At 49.8% G+C, this 12,720-nt stretch overlaps 1 protein-coding gene across 1 annotated transcript in view; it reads left to right on the top strand.

Annotated features, from left to right (window-relative positions):
• The window catches only part of dbt (dihydrolipoamide branched chain transacylase E2), a 97,651-nt gene that overhangs the window by 29,084 nt on the left and 55,847 nt on the right, over window positions 1-12,720 (top strand). The window lies entirely within an intron of this gene.

Raw genomic sequence — 12,720 nt, 5'->3', positions numbered from 1 at the left:
TTTCATCACATTCACCCCCTGCTATAGATTCAGTCCGTCAGGAAGTCTGATAATCCTCTGGGAACGACGTAACTCTTGCTGAGGCTCCTCCCGGAGTACTAACTCCGGTTCATTCGAATTCCCAGAATCATCAGTATTTTCCACACTGAGGGTTTGTGTCTCTGAAGGTCCAATACCACGATTGAAAACTCTACTCTCAGAGTCGAACTCTTTTCGAGCTCCAGCAGGTGCAAGATCTTTAATAGAGACCATATCCTCTTGCCCATCCGGATATTGAATATGCGCATACTGGGGATTAGCATGGAGGAGTTGTACTTCCTCCACCAGTGGATCAGTCTTGTGGCCTCTCACATGTCTGCGCAACAACACAGGGCCCGTGGTCATCAACCATGTGGGTAACATTACTCCATTAGTAGCTTTTCTTGGAAAACTAAACATCCTTTCATGAGGGGTGGCATTCGTTGCTGTACACAAAAGAGACCTTATGGAATGCAGCACGTCTGGCAGGGCATCCTGCCAGTGAGAGGTCAGCAGCCCTCGCGACTTCAGAGACAGTACGATAGCCTTCCACACTGTCGCATTTTCTTTCTCAACCTGCCCATTACCACGAGGGTTATAGCTGGTAGTTCTACTCGTTGCAATCCCTTTTGATAGCAAAAACTGTCGCAATTCTTTGCTCATAAAGGAAGAACCCCTATCACTATGTATATAGTTAGGCATGCCAAACAAGGAAAACAGTTGGCAGATGCATTTAATTACAACAGCACTAGTCACATCCGGACAGGGGATAACAAAAGGGAACCGAGAGTACTCGTCTATAATATTAAGAAAATAGATATTACGGTCGCTTGATGGAAGGGGACCTTTAAAATCGAGACTCAAACGCTCAAATGGTCGAGTTGCTTTAATAAGATGAGCTGGCTCGGACGGCTTATAGAGGTGGGGTTTGCATTCAGCACAAACACATCTTCCCCTCCCCTCCCCTTTCAGCATTCCGTAGGGACCGCTCCCTCCGAGACACCCTAGTCCACTCCTCTATCACCCCCAACAGCCCTTCCCCTTCGCCTGGCACCTTCCCGTGCAAGCGCAGGAGATGTAACACCTACCCCTATACCTCCCCCCTTCCCACTGTCCAGGGCCCCAAACACCCCTTCCAGGTGAAACAGTGATTCACTTGTACTTCTTGCAATCTAGTATACTGTATTCGCTGCTCACGATGCGGTCTCCTCTACATTGGGGAGACCAAACGCAGATTGGGTGACCGCTTTGCGGAACACCTCCGTTCAGTCCATACGGATGACCCCCGAGCTTCCGGTCGCCTGTCATTTTAATTCACCGCTCCATTCCCACTCGGACCTCACCGTCCTTGGCCTCTTGTATTGTTCCACAGAAGCTCAACGTAAACTCGAGGAACAGCAAATCATCTTCCGATTAGGCACTTTGCAGCCTTCCGGACTCAATATCGAGTTCAATAATTTCAGATCATAACCTCGGCCTCTATTACTTTTTTCCTTTTAATTTTTTCCACCCCTTTGTTTTGGGTCCTCCTTTCCCCCCCCCCCCCCCTTTCCTTTTGTTTCTCTCTCTCACATGGCAGCTGTCCTTATCCTGCCAGTACACTTCACACCTAATCTCAGCTGCCTTTTGTCTCCACGGGCCCATTACCATCTCATCTGGCTTCTAATACCTTTTATTGTCTCCTTTTCTTCTTTTGTTCGATTGCAGCTTTGCCTTCGATCTTTTTATTTTCTTTCCAGTTTTGAAGAAGGGTTTCAACCCGAAACGTCAACTCAAATTTCTCTCCACGGATGTTGCCTGGCCTGCTGAGTTTTTCCAGCATTCTCTGTTGTTGTTTTAGGTTCTGGTCATAGTCCGGACCTCCGCAATAGAGTAGGGTAGATTGTGGGACTTAATGAAGTGGTTCATTCTGGTAACCCCAGGGTGGCAGAGTGCGCCGTGGAGACTTTGAAGCTTATCTATACCTAGACTAGCACATACTCCTCGTGACAAAGCATCCGATGGCTCATTAAATACTCCAGGCCTGTACTGAATATCATAGTCATATGTTGACAGTTATATTCGCCATCTTAAAATCTTATCATTTTTGATCTTGCCTCTCTGCTTAGTGTTGAACATAAAGGCCACGGACCGCTGGTCAGTAATGAGCATAAAACGTTGGCCAACGAGATAATGTCTCCAATACCTGACTGCTTCGATAATCGCCTGTGCCTCCTTTTCCACTGAAGAATGTTGAACTTCTGGTCCTTGCAATGTACGAGAGAAGAAAGCTACTGGTCTACCAGCTTGGTTAAGAGTTGCTGCCAACGCAAAATCAGATGCATCACTTTCCACTTGAAAAGGGATCTTCTCATCCACGGCACATACCACTGCCTTCTCAATGTCGCGTTTGATATTAAGGAAAGCCTCCTGAGCTTCCGCCGATAGCGGAAAAGACGTTGACTTAATAAGAGGTCGGACTTTATCTGAGTAGTTAGCCACCCACTGGGCATAGTACGAGAAGAATCCCAGACACCTTCTTAAAGCTATTACAGTGTGAGGTAAAGGTAATTCCTTAAGTGGGCGTAATCAGGATCTGGCCCGATTACCCCATTCTCCACAACGCAACCAAGAATACACAAATGTGTAGTATTGAAGGTACACTTGTTTTCATTGTAGGTCAGGTTTAACCTCTTTGCAGTCTCTAGGAACTTCGCGAGATTTTGATCATGCTCCCGTTGGTCGTGCCCACAGATAGTAACATTGTCCAGGTACGGGAATGTTGCTTCCAACACGTATTCATCCACCATACGATCCATCTCCGTTGGAAGATGGATACCCCATTCGTCACTCCAAAGGGCACCCTAAGGAATTGGTACAGGCACCCATTAGCTTCGAAGGCCGTATAAGGTCGGTCTTCTATTTTAATGGGGAGTTGATGGTAGGCAGACTTTAAATCAATGGTGGAGAACACGCGGTACTGAGCTATCTGGTTCACCATCTCAGAAATACGAGGCAAAGGATAGGCGTCTAATTGGGTATACAAGTTTATAGTCTGGCTATAATCGACCACAAGTCTTCTTTTCATTAGTTTTAACCACCACCTGGGCACGCCACCGGCTATTACTGTGTTCGATGATTCCCTCCCGTTGAAGCCTTTCCACTTCCTCTTTTATAAATGTTTTATCTTCTGAACTATACCGTCGACTCTTAGTCGCTATAGGTCTACAATTAGGAACAAGGTTTGCGAACAAAGAAGGCGGACTTACTTTTAAAGTAGAAAGGCCGCAGACTATGAGTGGAGGCTGAGATCCACCATACTTAAGGGTAACGCTCTCATGCTGACACTGGAAGTCCAAGCCTAAAATTAAGTTCACACACAACTGAGGTAATATGAGGAGTTTAAAGTCCTTATACTCCGTATCCTTAACGGTCAATGTGACTTTACAATATCCAGTTACCTCCGAAGTAAGGGACTTGGACGCCATCACAATTTCACTTCGAGTAGGATACACCTTCAATGAACAGGAGTTAACAAGGTTGGGGTGTATAAAACTTTCAGTACTGCCACAGTCTATCAAACACCCAGTAGGACGACCATTAATCTTGATGTCCATCATAGATTTCGACAAGGAACACGGTATGGTCTGGTCAACCGTAGCCGAGGCTAGAGTAAAACGATGGGTGGCAGCAGAGAAGACATCGGGTACAGGATTACCCTTACACACTTTACTAAAATGTCCCCGTTTCTTACATTTAAAACAGGTAGCCTCTCTGGCTGGGCATCTTTGCCTGGGGTGTTTAGATTGGGTACAGCCGCAACAATAGGATTAAGTGGAGGCTCCATTGGTGTTATGGATGCCTCCATACTTGGAACACACGAGGCTGAGAGAGACGCATGGGCTGATGCATACACTTCTAAATTCTTCTGGGCTACATCTAATGATCGAGCAGTAGCAACGACCGTTTTTAAAACTAACGAGTCGTTCTCGAGGAGTCTCTGTCTAATATAATTAGATCGGAGGCCAGATATGAAAGAATCGTGGATGGCTTCTTCCTGATACACTACGGCAGAGACAGCCTTGTAGTTGCAATCCTTAGCCAAAGCCTTAAGGTCCTGCAGGAAATCGTCCAGAGATTCCTTGGGTAATTGCCTGCGAGTAGACAAAAGATACCTGGCGTATACTTTGTTAACCGACTTAAGGTACTGGGCCTTAAGGACTGCGAGGGCCTCTTCATATGTAGTAATATCTTCAATTATCGAGTAAGTTTGATGACTTACCAAGTTGGTTAGAAGACCCAACTTGTTAACCGTCGAAGTGTTCAAAACATCGAAGCCAATGCGTAAATTTCTTCGATGCGTCTGCCGAATGGGGATCGATATCCAGACGCTCTGGTTTCAAAAATCGATCCATCTTCCAAAAGTTGTTACTTAATAAAATTGATGTGCCAAATAACTGCCTGAATCCATGAGGTTAAAGCTTAAAACTAAAGGCTTTTATTAAGTAAGAACATGGCATCAAGTTAACACAGTCATCACCGACCCAGCCCTTGGTAGAACATTCCAGAAGAGGGGCGGGGCTAGGGAGGAGCATTAGTGGTTACACCAGTGGAACATTCCAGACATTAACAAGTACAACAACAACAACAACAATACAAATGCCAGAGCACAGAGTTATTTCATCACAGCCTGTCACTTTAATTCACTGCTCCATTCCCACTCAGACCTCACCGTCCTCGGCCTCTTGCATTGTTCCACGGAAGCTCAGCGTAAGCTCGAAGAACAGCACCTCATCTTTCGATTAGGCACTTTACAGCCTTCTGGACTCAACAATTTCAGATCATAATATATATATATTTTTTATCCACACTTTTGTTCTGTTCTTCTCTCCCACAGGGCAACAGTCTTCCATTGTGTCAGCGCAATTTACACTTCATCTAGAGCCATCCTATGTTTCTTAACCTGTCCCATTACCATACCCTTTTGCCTTGACTATCTCTTAATCTCTCCTGCCTGCCAACCTATCACAGGCCTTCCCTTTTGTTCTTTCATCCCCTCCCCCATTTCCTAGCCACTACACTTGCTTAAAAATCTGTTCCATTTCCTGTTTTTTTCCAGTTCTGACAAAAGGTCATCGACCTGAAATGTTAACTCTGTTTCTCTCTTCAGAGATGCTGTCTGACCTGCTGAGTAGTTCCAGCATTTTCTGTTTTTATTTCAGATTTCCAGCATCTGCAGTATTTTCTTTTTGCCTCACATCAATCAGCCGCCCAAACCCCGCGCCTCACATTACCCGCCCAAACCCCGCCCCCACATCAAACACCCGCCAAACTCGGCCCCTCATCAGTCAACCGCCCAAACCCCGCCCCTCACATCATTCACCCGCCCAAACACAGCCCCTCACATCAATCACCTGCCCCTCACCCCAAACCCCGCCCCTCACCCCAAACCCCACCCCTCAGCCCAAACCCCATCCCTCGCACCAACCACCAGTCCGAGCCTCACATCATAGAAACATAGAAGATAGGAGCAGGAATAGACCATTCGAACCCTCGAGCCCGCTCCACCATTTAATGAGATCATGGCTGATCATCCAAATTCAGTACCCTGTCCCTGCCTTCTCCCCATATCCCTTGATCCCTTTAGCCTTAAGAAATATATCCAACTCCTTCTTGAATATATTTAATGAATTGGCCTCAACTGCCCTGTGTGGCAGAGGATTCCACAGAGTCATCACTCTCTGGGTGAAGAAATTCTTCCTCATCTCAGTCCTAAATGGCTTAGCCCTTATCCTTAGACTGTGACCCCTGGTTCTGGACTCCCCCACCATTGGGAACATCCTTCCTGCATCTAGTCTGTCTATTACTGTTAGAATTTTATAAGTTTCAATGAGATCCCCTCTCATTCTTCTAAACTGTAGCGAATATAAGCCTAATCGACCCAATCTCTCCTCATACGCCATTCCTGCCATCCCAGGTATCAGTCTGGTGAACCTTTGCTGCACTCTCCCCATGGCAAGAACATCCTTACTCAGATAACGCGCTCAAAACTGCACACAATACTCAAGGTGTGGTCTCACCAAGGCCCTGTACAACTGCAGCAAGACATCCTTGCTCCTGTACTCGAATGACAGAAATATAGAAGATAGGAGCAGGAATAGGCCATTTGGCCCCTTGAGCCTGTTCCGGCATTTAATGAGATCATGGCTGATCATCCAAATTCAGTACCCTGTCCCTGCTTTCTCCCCATATCCCTCGATCCCTTTAGCCGTAAGAAATATATCCAACTCCTTTTTGAATATATTTAATGAATTTGCCTCAACTGCCTTGTGTGGTAGAAAATTCCACAGGTTCACCACTCTCTGGGTGAAGAAATTCCTCCTCATCTCAGTCCTAAATGGCTTACCCCATATCCTTAGACTGTGACCCCTGGTTCTGGACTCCCCCGCCATCGGGAACATCCTTCCTGCATCTAGTCTGTCTAGTCCTGTTAGAATTTTATAAGTTTCAATGCGATCCCCTCTCATTCTTCTAAACTCTAGCGAATATAAGCCTAATCAACCCAATCTCTCCTCATGCGTCATTCCTACCATCCCAAGTATCAGTCTGGTGAATCTTCGCTGCACTCTCTCCATGGCAAGAACATCCTTCCTCAGATAAGGCGACCAAATTCTCTCACTATGAAGGCCAACATACCATTTGCCTTCTTAACCACCTGCTGCACCTGCATGCTTACCTTCAGTGACTGGTGCACAAGGACACCCAGGTCTTGTTGCACTTCCCCTTTTCCCAATCTATTACCGTTCAGATAATAATCTGTCTTCCTGTTTTTGCCACCGAAATGGATAACCTCACATTTATCCACATTATACGGCATCTGCCATGCATCTGCCCAATTACCCAACCTGTCCAAATCATACTGGAATTTCTCTGTATCCTCCTCACAGCACACATGCCCACCCAGCTTTGTGTCATCTGCAGACTTAGAGATATTACATCTACTTCCCTCGTCTAGATCATTTATATATATTGTGAATAGCTGGAGTCCTAGTACTGATCCCTGCGGTACCCCACAAGTCACTGCCTGCCACTCGGAAAAAGACCCGTTTATTCCAACTCTTTGCTTCCCGTTTGCCAACCAGTTCTCTATCCAAATCAGTACCTTACCCCCAATCCCATGTGCTTTAACTTTGCACGCTAATCTCTTATGCGGGACCTTATCGAAAGCCTTCTGAAAGTCCAAATACACCACATCCACTGGTTCTCCCTTATCTATTCTACCAGTTACATCCTCAAAAAATTCCAGGAGATTAGTCAAGCATGATTTACCTTTTGTAAAGCCATGTTGACTTTGTCCGATCTTGTCACTGTTTTTCAAGTGCTCTGCTATTACATCTTTTATAATGGACTCTAGCATTTTCCCCACTACCGATGTCAGGCTTACTAGTCTATAGTTCCCCGTTTTCTCTCCACCACCCTTTTTAAATAGTGGGGTTACATTAGCTATCCTCCAATCCATGGGAACTGTTCCAGAGTCTATAGAATTTTGGAAGATGATCAGCAATGCATCTACTGTTTCTAGGGCCACTTCCTTAAGTACCCTAGGATGTAGATTATCAGGCCCTGGGGATTTATCGGCCTTAAATTCAGTCAATTTCCCTAACACCATTTCCCTACAAATACTGATTTCATTCAATTCCTCCCTCTCATTAGACCCTATGGCCTAGAAATTCAGTATAGCCACTTTTGGGGCGCTAAAGTCGGGCGGCCGCTAAAGTTTGCGCCCGGCGCAAAGTCGCGCCCCCTTCGCCGATATTCAGTCGCATCGCCCCAAGAGGTTGCTGCTGCGCTAAAACAGGCGATGCGCGACTATCTTTAGGCGCTAAGCCGGCGGTGCTGAGCGATACCCCCGAGGCCGGGCGCAGCGCCGGTGCGGCGAGTTCTTGATTGATGGCAGACACTCTGGCGCCGGTCAGCTCTTAAAGGGGGAGGGTCGATTTGTTTGCCTGCCATGCCCTGCACACTGCAGCCCTCAACCTAGGCCTGACCACTTCAGCTTCACCTGCACAACGCCCAGGGCTATGGAGAAGGCCAGGGAGAGAGCGCAGCGCTTCAGCGATGGTGACCTGAGGCTGCTGGTTGGCGGAGTAGAGCGCAGGCGCCATGTTCTGTTCCCAGAAGGTGGCAAGAGGCCGCTGCCCAGCGCCTACCGGAAAGCCTGGAGGGAGGTCTCCAACAGGGTGTCTTCCAACAGCGTGGTTGCCAGGACTCCTGTGCAATGCCGGAAGAAGTGCAACGACCTCACTCGGGTTGTCAGGGTGAGTACCCTTTCCAGTGTCCTCCTCATCCTTGCATGTGCACCTCACTTTATGGGCAAAGGGACCTGAAAGCCCTAATGGCCAGCCCTCATCCAGCAGCTATGGGACTGGCATGAAAATCACTTGCACATTCAGCACTTTACACACTGTACAAGCTATTCGACCATGGGAGGCAGTGCAGACAAGATCAGGGCTTCACACTGTACTTAGAGGCCGTCCTTTCTCTTGCAGGCCAAGGTGGCGCACAACCGGCGCAACCGAACTGAGACCGGGGGAGGCCGTCCTGACCTCAAAGAGCTCTCCGACCTCGACCAGCGTGTGGAGCGCATTATGGCAGGCCGGCTGATTGGCCCCGTCGCCAGTGGAGATGCCGACCCTGTTCTGGGCACCAATGGTAAGGGCATCACCTTTTGGACCTCTCTCGTTCCACTTGCGCATGAGATCAGCATCCTTTGCCACTGTCGGACCAATGCGGTGAATGGCAGCACTCATGCCTCCCTCGCTGCTGCCCTGTCCTCACTCTAAAGCTACTCTTGTGCCTTCCTGCTTTCAGATGGTGAATCGCCAGGTGAGGAGGCGGGCCCTCAAGCTGCCACTGTCAGCGCTTTGGAATACGAGGAGGAGGAAGAGGAAGCCGGCCCATCAGTGCCACCCTCAGCCGCGCCAGCCCATGGCGATGTAGGGGACACGTCTTCCCTGGAGGGGAGCTGGGGGGAAGGGTCAGAGGAGAGTGAAGCTCCGGGGCCCAGCGGCCTGCAGCAACGCGGGAGGGGTGGGGAAGCTCGGCGGACTTCTCCCCAGAGGGTGAGTGCGGCCTCCAGTCCTGCGACGGTCAGCGCAGAGGAGGTGCACCTCCTAGAGGAAATGGCCGTCCAGGCTGAGCGCAGGCACACTGAGCTCATGGCTGCAGTGGCAAGGATGCCTGACTCCATAGAGTCTCTGTCAAGGAGTGTGCAGCAATTCGGAGCAGCACAGGCCAGGAGTCTGCAACAATTCAGTGCAGCACAGGCCAGGAGTCTGGAACAATTCAGTGCAGCAGAGGCCAGGAGTCTGCAGGACTTCGCGGCAGCACAGTCAGCTTCTAGCCAAGTGCTCAGTCGTGCCGTCCATTCACTGGCTGGTGTCATGCGGACACAGACCAGGGCCACACGGGCACTAACTGCTGCCACCCTCGCTGGATCAGCCAGGCATCGCCAGGGCACTCGCCGTGCAGCAGCAGCCCAGCAGTCTGTTCTTCAGCTGTTTGCTGCGCATGCTGCAGTGCTGGCCCGTGCGAGTGCCAATGTCTCAGGCGACCAGCGAGCACCTGCAATCTGCCAGGTTGCTACCATTCCTGCAGCCGACACTGCCACTCCGCCATTGCAGCTGCCACGAGCCGCTGGACAGACTGCTGCCGCCCAGCCAGAGTTGGAGCAGTCAGCAGCCGGCCACTCCAAGGCCAGAGCTGGTGCAGGCCGACCCCCAAGGGCATCTGCCGTCTCGCCATCTGCCCCTCAGCAGCCTTCCCCCAGCCTTGCTGCAGCCACTGGGCTCCCATTGAGGAGGAGCTGCAGGGCGGGCAGGGGCCAGGCAAGGATGCGCAAGGCATCGCCCTCGCAGGGCAAGAAGTAGAGGTATGCACAAATGCCTGGTGCTTGTTGTAAGGCCGAGACTGGTGCAGTTGTGTTTGTGTAAGGCCGAGACTGGTGTCTTTCTTTCTTTTTGTAAGGCCGAGACTGGTGTCTTTCTTTCTTTTTGTAAGGCCGAGACTGGTGTCTTTCTTTCTTTTTGTAAGGCCGAGACTGGTAGTTTTGTGTTTTTGGAGGGGGCTCCTCCACATGAGGATGTAATGTGGGAAGGGCAGAGGTTTGCAATAAATTATTGTTGTTAAATTGCAGTGTGCATGGTTTTTTTGTCAAGTCCTGGTTGCCCTGCTCGGCTGAGGGCTTGTGGAGTGGCTACATTCATCTGCTGACATTGGCACAAGCCATTCCCCGAGAGGGGGCCTAGAACCGACGTTCAATAAGCCGGCGACGGGCGGCCCTTGCACTTTGTGCCTCCCTCCTGTGCTGGTCCTGGTCCTCCTCCTCCTCCTCCTCCTCCTCCTCCTGAGGTGGTCCTCCAATCTCTGGTGGCAGTGCCCGAGTCCTGCGGATAGCCAGGTTGTGCAGCATGCAGCAAACGACCACGAAATGGGAGACTCGCTCCGGCGAATACTGTAGGGCTCCACTGGAACGATCCAGACAGCGGAACCGTTGCTTCAGGACGCCGATTGTTTGTTCGATGATGTTCCTGGTCGCTTGATGGCTCTCGCTGTATCCTTCTTCAGCAGGGGTGCTGGGCGCACGGAGCGGGGTCATCAGCCAGGTACACAAAGGATAGCCTTTGTCCCCGATAAGCCATCCTCGTGGGTGAGGCTGTGCCTGGAACATGTCTGCCACAGAAGTCTGTCGCAGGATGAAGGCATCGTGGCTGCTGCCTGGAAAGCGGGCATTGACAGCTAGGATGAGCTGCCTGTGGTCACACACCAGCTGGACGTTCAGCGAATGGTAGCCCTTCCGGTTGCAGTAATCCTCGGCATTCTCCAGAGGTGCCCGCAAAGCCACATGCGTGCAGTCAATGGCGCCCTGCACCATGGGGAAGCCCGCGAATGCTGCAAAGCCCATTGCACGCTGTTGCTGCTTGGCAAGGGCCATGGAGAAGGAGATGAACTGACGTCTCCTTTTGAAAAGGGCATTGGTCACCTGGCAGATGCAGCAATGCACGGCGAACTGGGAGATGTTGGCAATGTCCCCAGTAGCGGATTGGAAGGAGCCGGTGGCATAGAATGTGAGAGCCACCGTCACCTTCACTTCCACCGACAGAGACATCCTGCTCCTCAGCTGTGGCTGCAGATCACCGCCAAGCAGCTGGCAGATCTCTGTGACCACGTCCCTTCTGAATCGCAGCCTCCGAACACACTGCTCCTCAGACATGTTGAGATAGGAGAACTGCTGGCGGTATACCCTGGGTGGGTAAGGCCTCCTTTCCCGACGCCTGTTGCCCCCTCTCCATCTAGCCAGGGCTGCCACTCTCCCACGGCGTCTGTGAGCCCTTTGGATGTAATTGAGAAAGCCAGCGTTGACACCCATTGCAGCCCCCATAATATGCTGGCAAACAATGAGATGTCAATGAAGGCAAAGACTAGTGGAAAGCTGTGGCCTGAAGCCAGAAGTACCTGTCCGAGTGTTGGGCCAAAGCAGAAAGCTATCTACCTTGGTCTCTCTCCAAAGATCCGTTTCTCAAGAAGGAGTGCTGCGAAATGGCAGCCTTTTATAGTGCAGGAGGAGTGCCCTTTAATTTGCGCCCCCCGCGCCCCACATCGGCTGAGCACCGTTCCACTCTAACAGTCGCTAGGGGCGCCAGGCGCACAATGGGGCGTCGCCACTGAAGTTCCGGTTGGGGGCGCACAAAGGGCGTTGCACGAGGAAATGACGTCATGATCTGCGCGCGCTAAAGACTTTGCGCCGCCGCTAAATCTCTAGTGAAGTTGGGGCGAGGCGCAGATCGCGCTGCGCCCGGGCGCTAGCCGCCTAGCGCCCGACATCTACTCCTCCTAAGGCACTAACGGCTGGCGCAACCAACTGAATTTCTCGGCCTATGTTCCCTGACATCTCTGGGAGGTTATTTCTGTCCTCCTTTGTGAAGACAGAACCAAAGTATGTATTTAATTGGTCTGCCATTTCTTTGTTCCCCATTATAAATTCCCCTGATTCTGACTGCAAGGGACCTACGCTTGACTTCACCAATCTGTTTCTCTTCACGTATCTATAGAAGCTTTTACAGTCAGTTTTTATGTTCCCTGCAAGCTTACTCTCATCATCTATTTTCCCCCTCTTAATTAATCCCTTTGTCCTCCTTTGCTGAATCCTAAACTGCTCCCAATCCTCAGGTTTGCTGCTTTTTCTGGCCAATTTATATGTCCTCTCTGTGCATCTTATGCTATCCCTAATTTCCCTTGTTAGCCACAGTTGAGTCACCTTTTTTGTTTTATTTTTATGCCAAACAGGGATGAACAAATTCTGTAGTTCATCCATGTGATCTTTAAATGTTTGCCATTGCCTATCCACCGTCAACCCTTCAAGTAACATTCCCCAATTCATCCTAGCCAACTCGTGCCTCATACCATCGTAGTTTCCTTTATTTAAATTCTGGACCCTAGTCTCTGAGTCAACTACTTCACTCTCCATTTTAATGAAGAATTCTATCATATTATGATTGCTCCTCCCCAAGGGGCCTCGCACAACAAGATTGCTAATTAATCCTTTCTCATTACAGAATACCCAGTCTAAGATGGCCTAATCTCTAGTTGGTTCCTCGACATATTGGTCCAGGAAACCATCCCGTATACACTCTAGGAATTCCTCCTCCACAGTATTGTTACTAA

The sequence above is a fragment of the Somniosus microcephalus genome, chromosome 3 (assembly GCF_052327205.1).
Source record: "Somniosus microcephalus isolate GS21.2 chromosome 3, FLI_Smic_1.0, whole genome shotgun sequence".
Lineage (NCBI taxonomy): Eukaryota > Metazoa > Chordata > Chondrichthyes > Squaliformes > Somniosidae > Somniosus > Somniosus microcephalus.
Note: the sequence above shows the minus strand (reverse complement) of the source record. Positions and strands in the feature narration are given on the sequence as shown.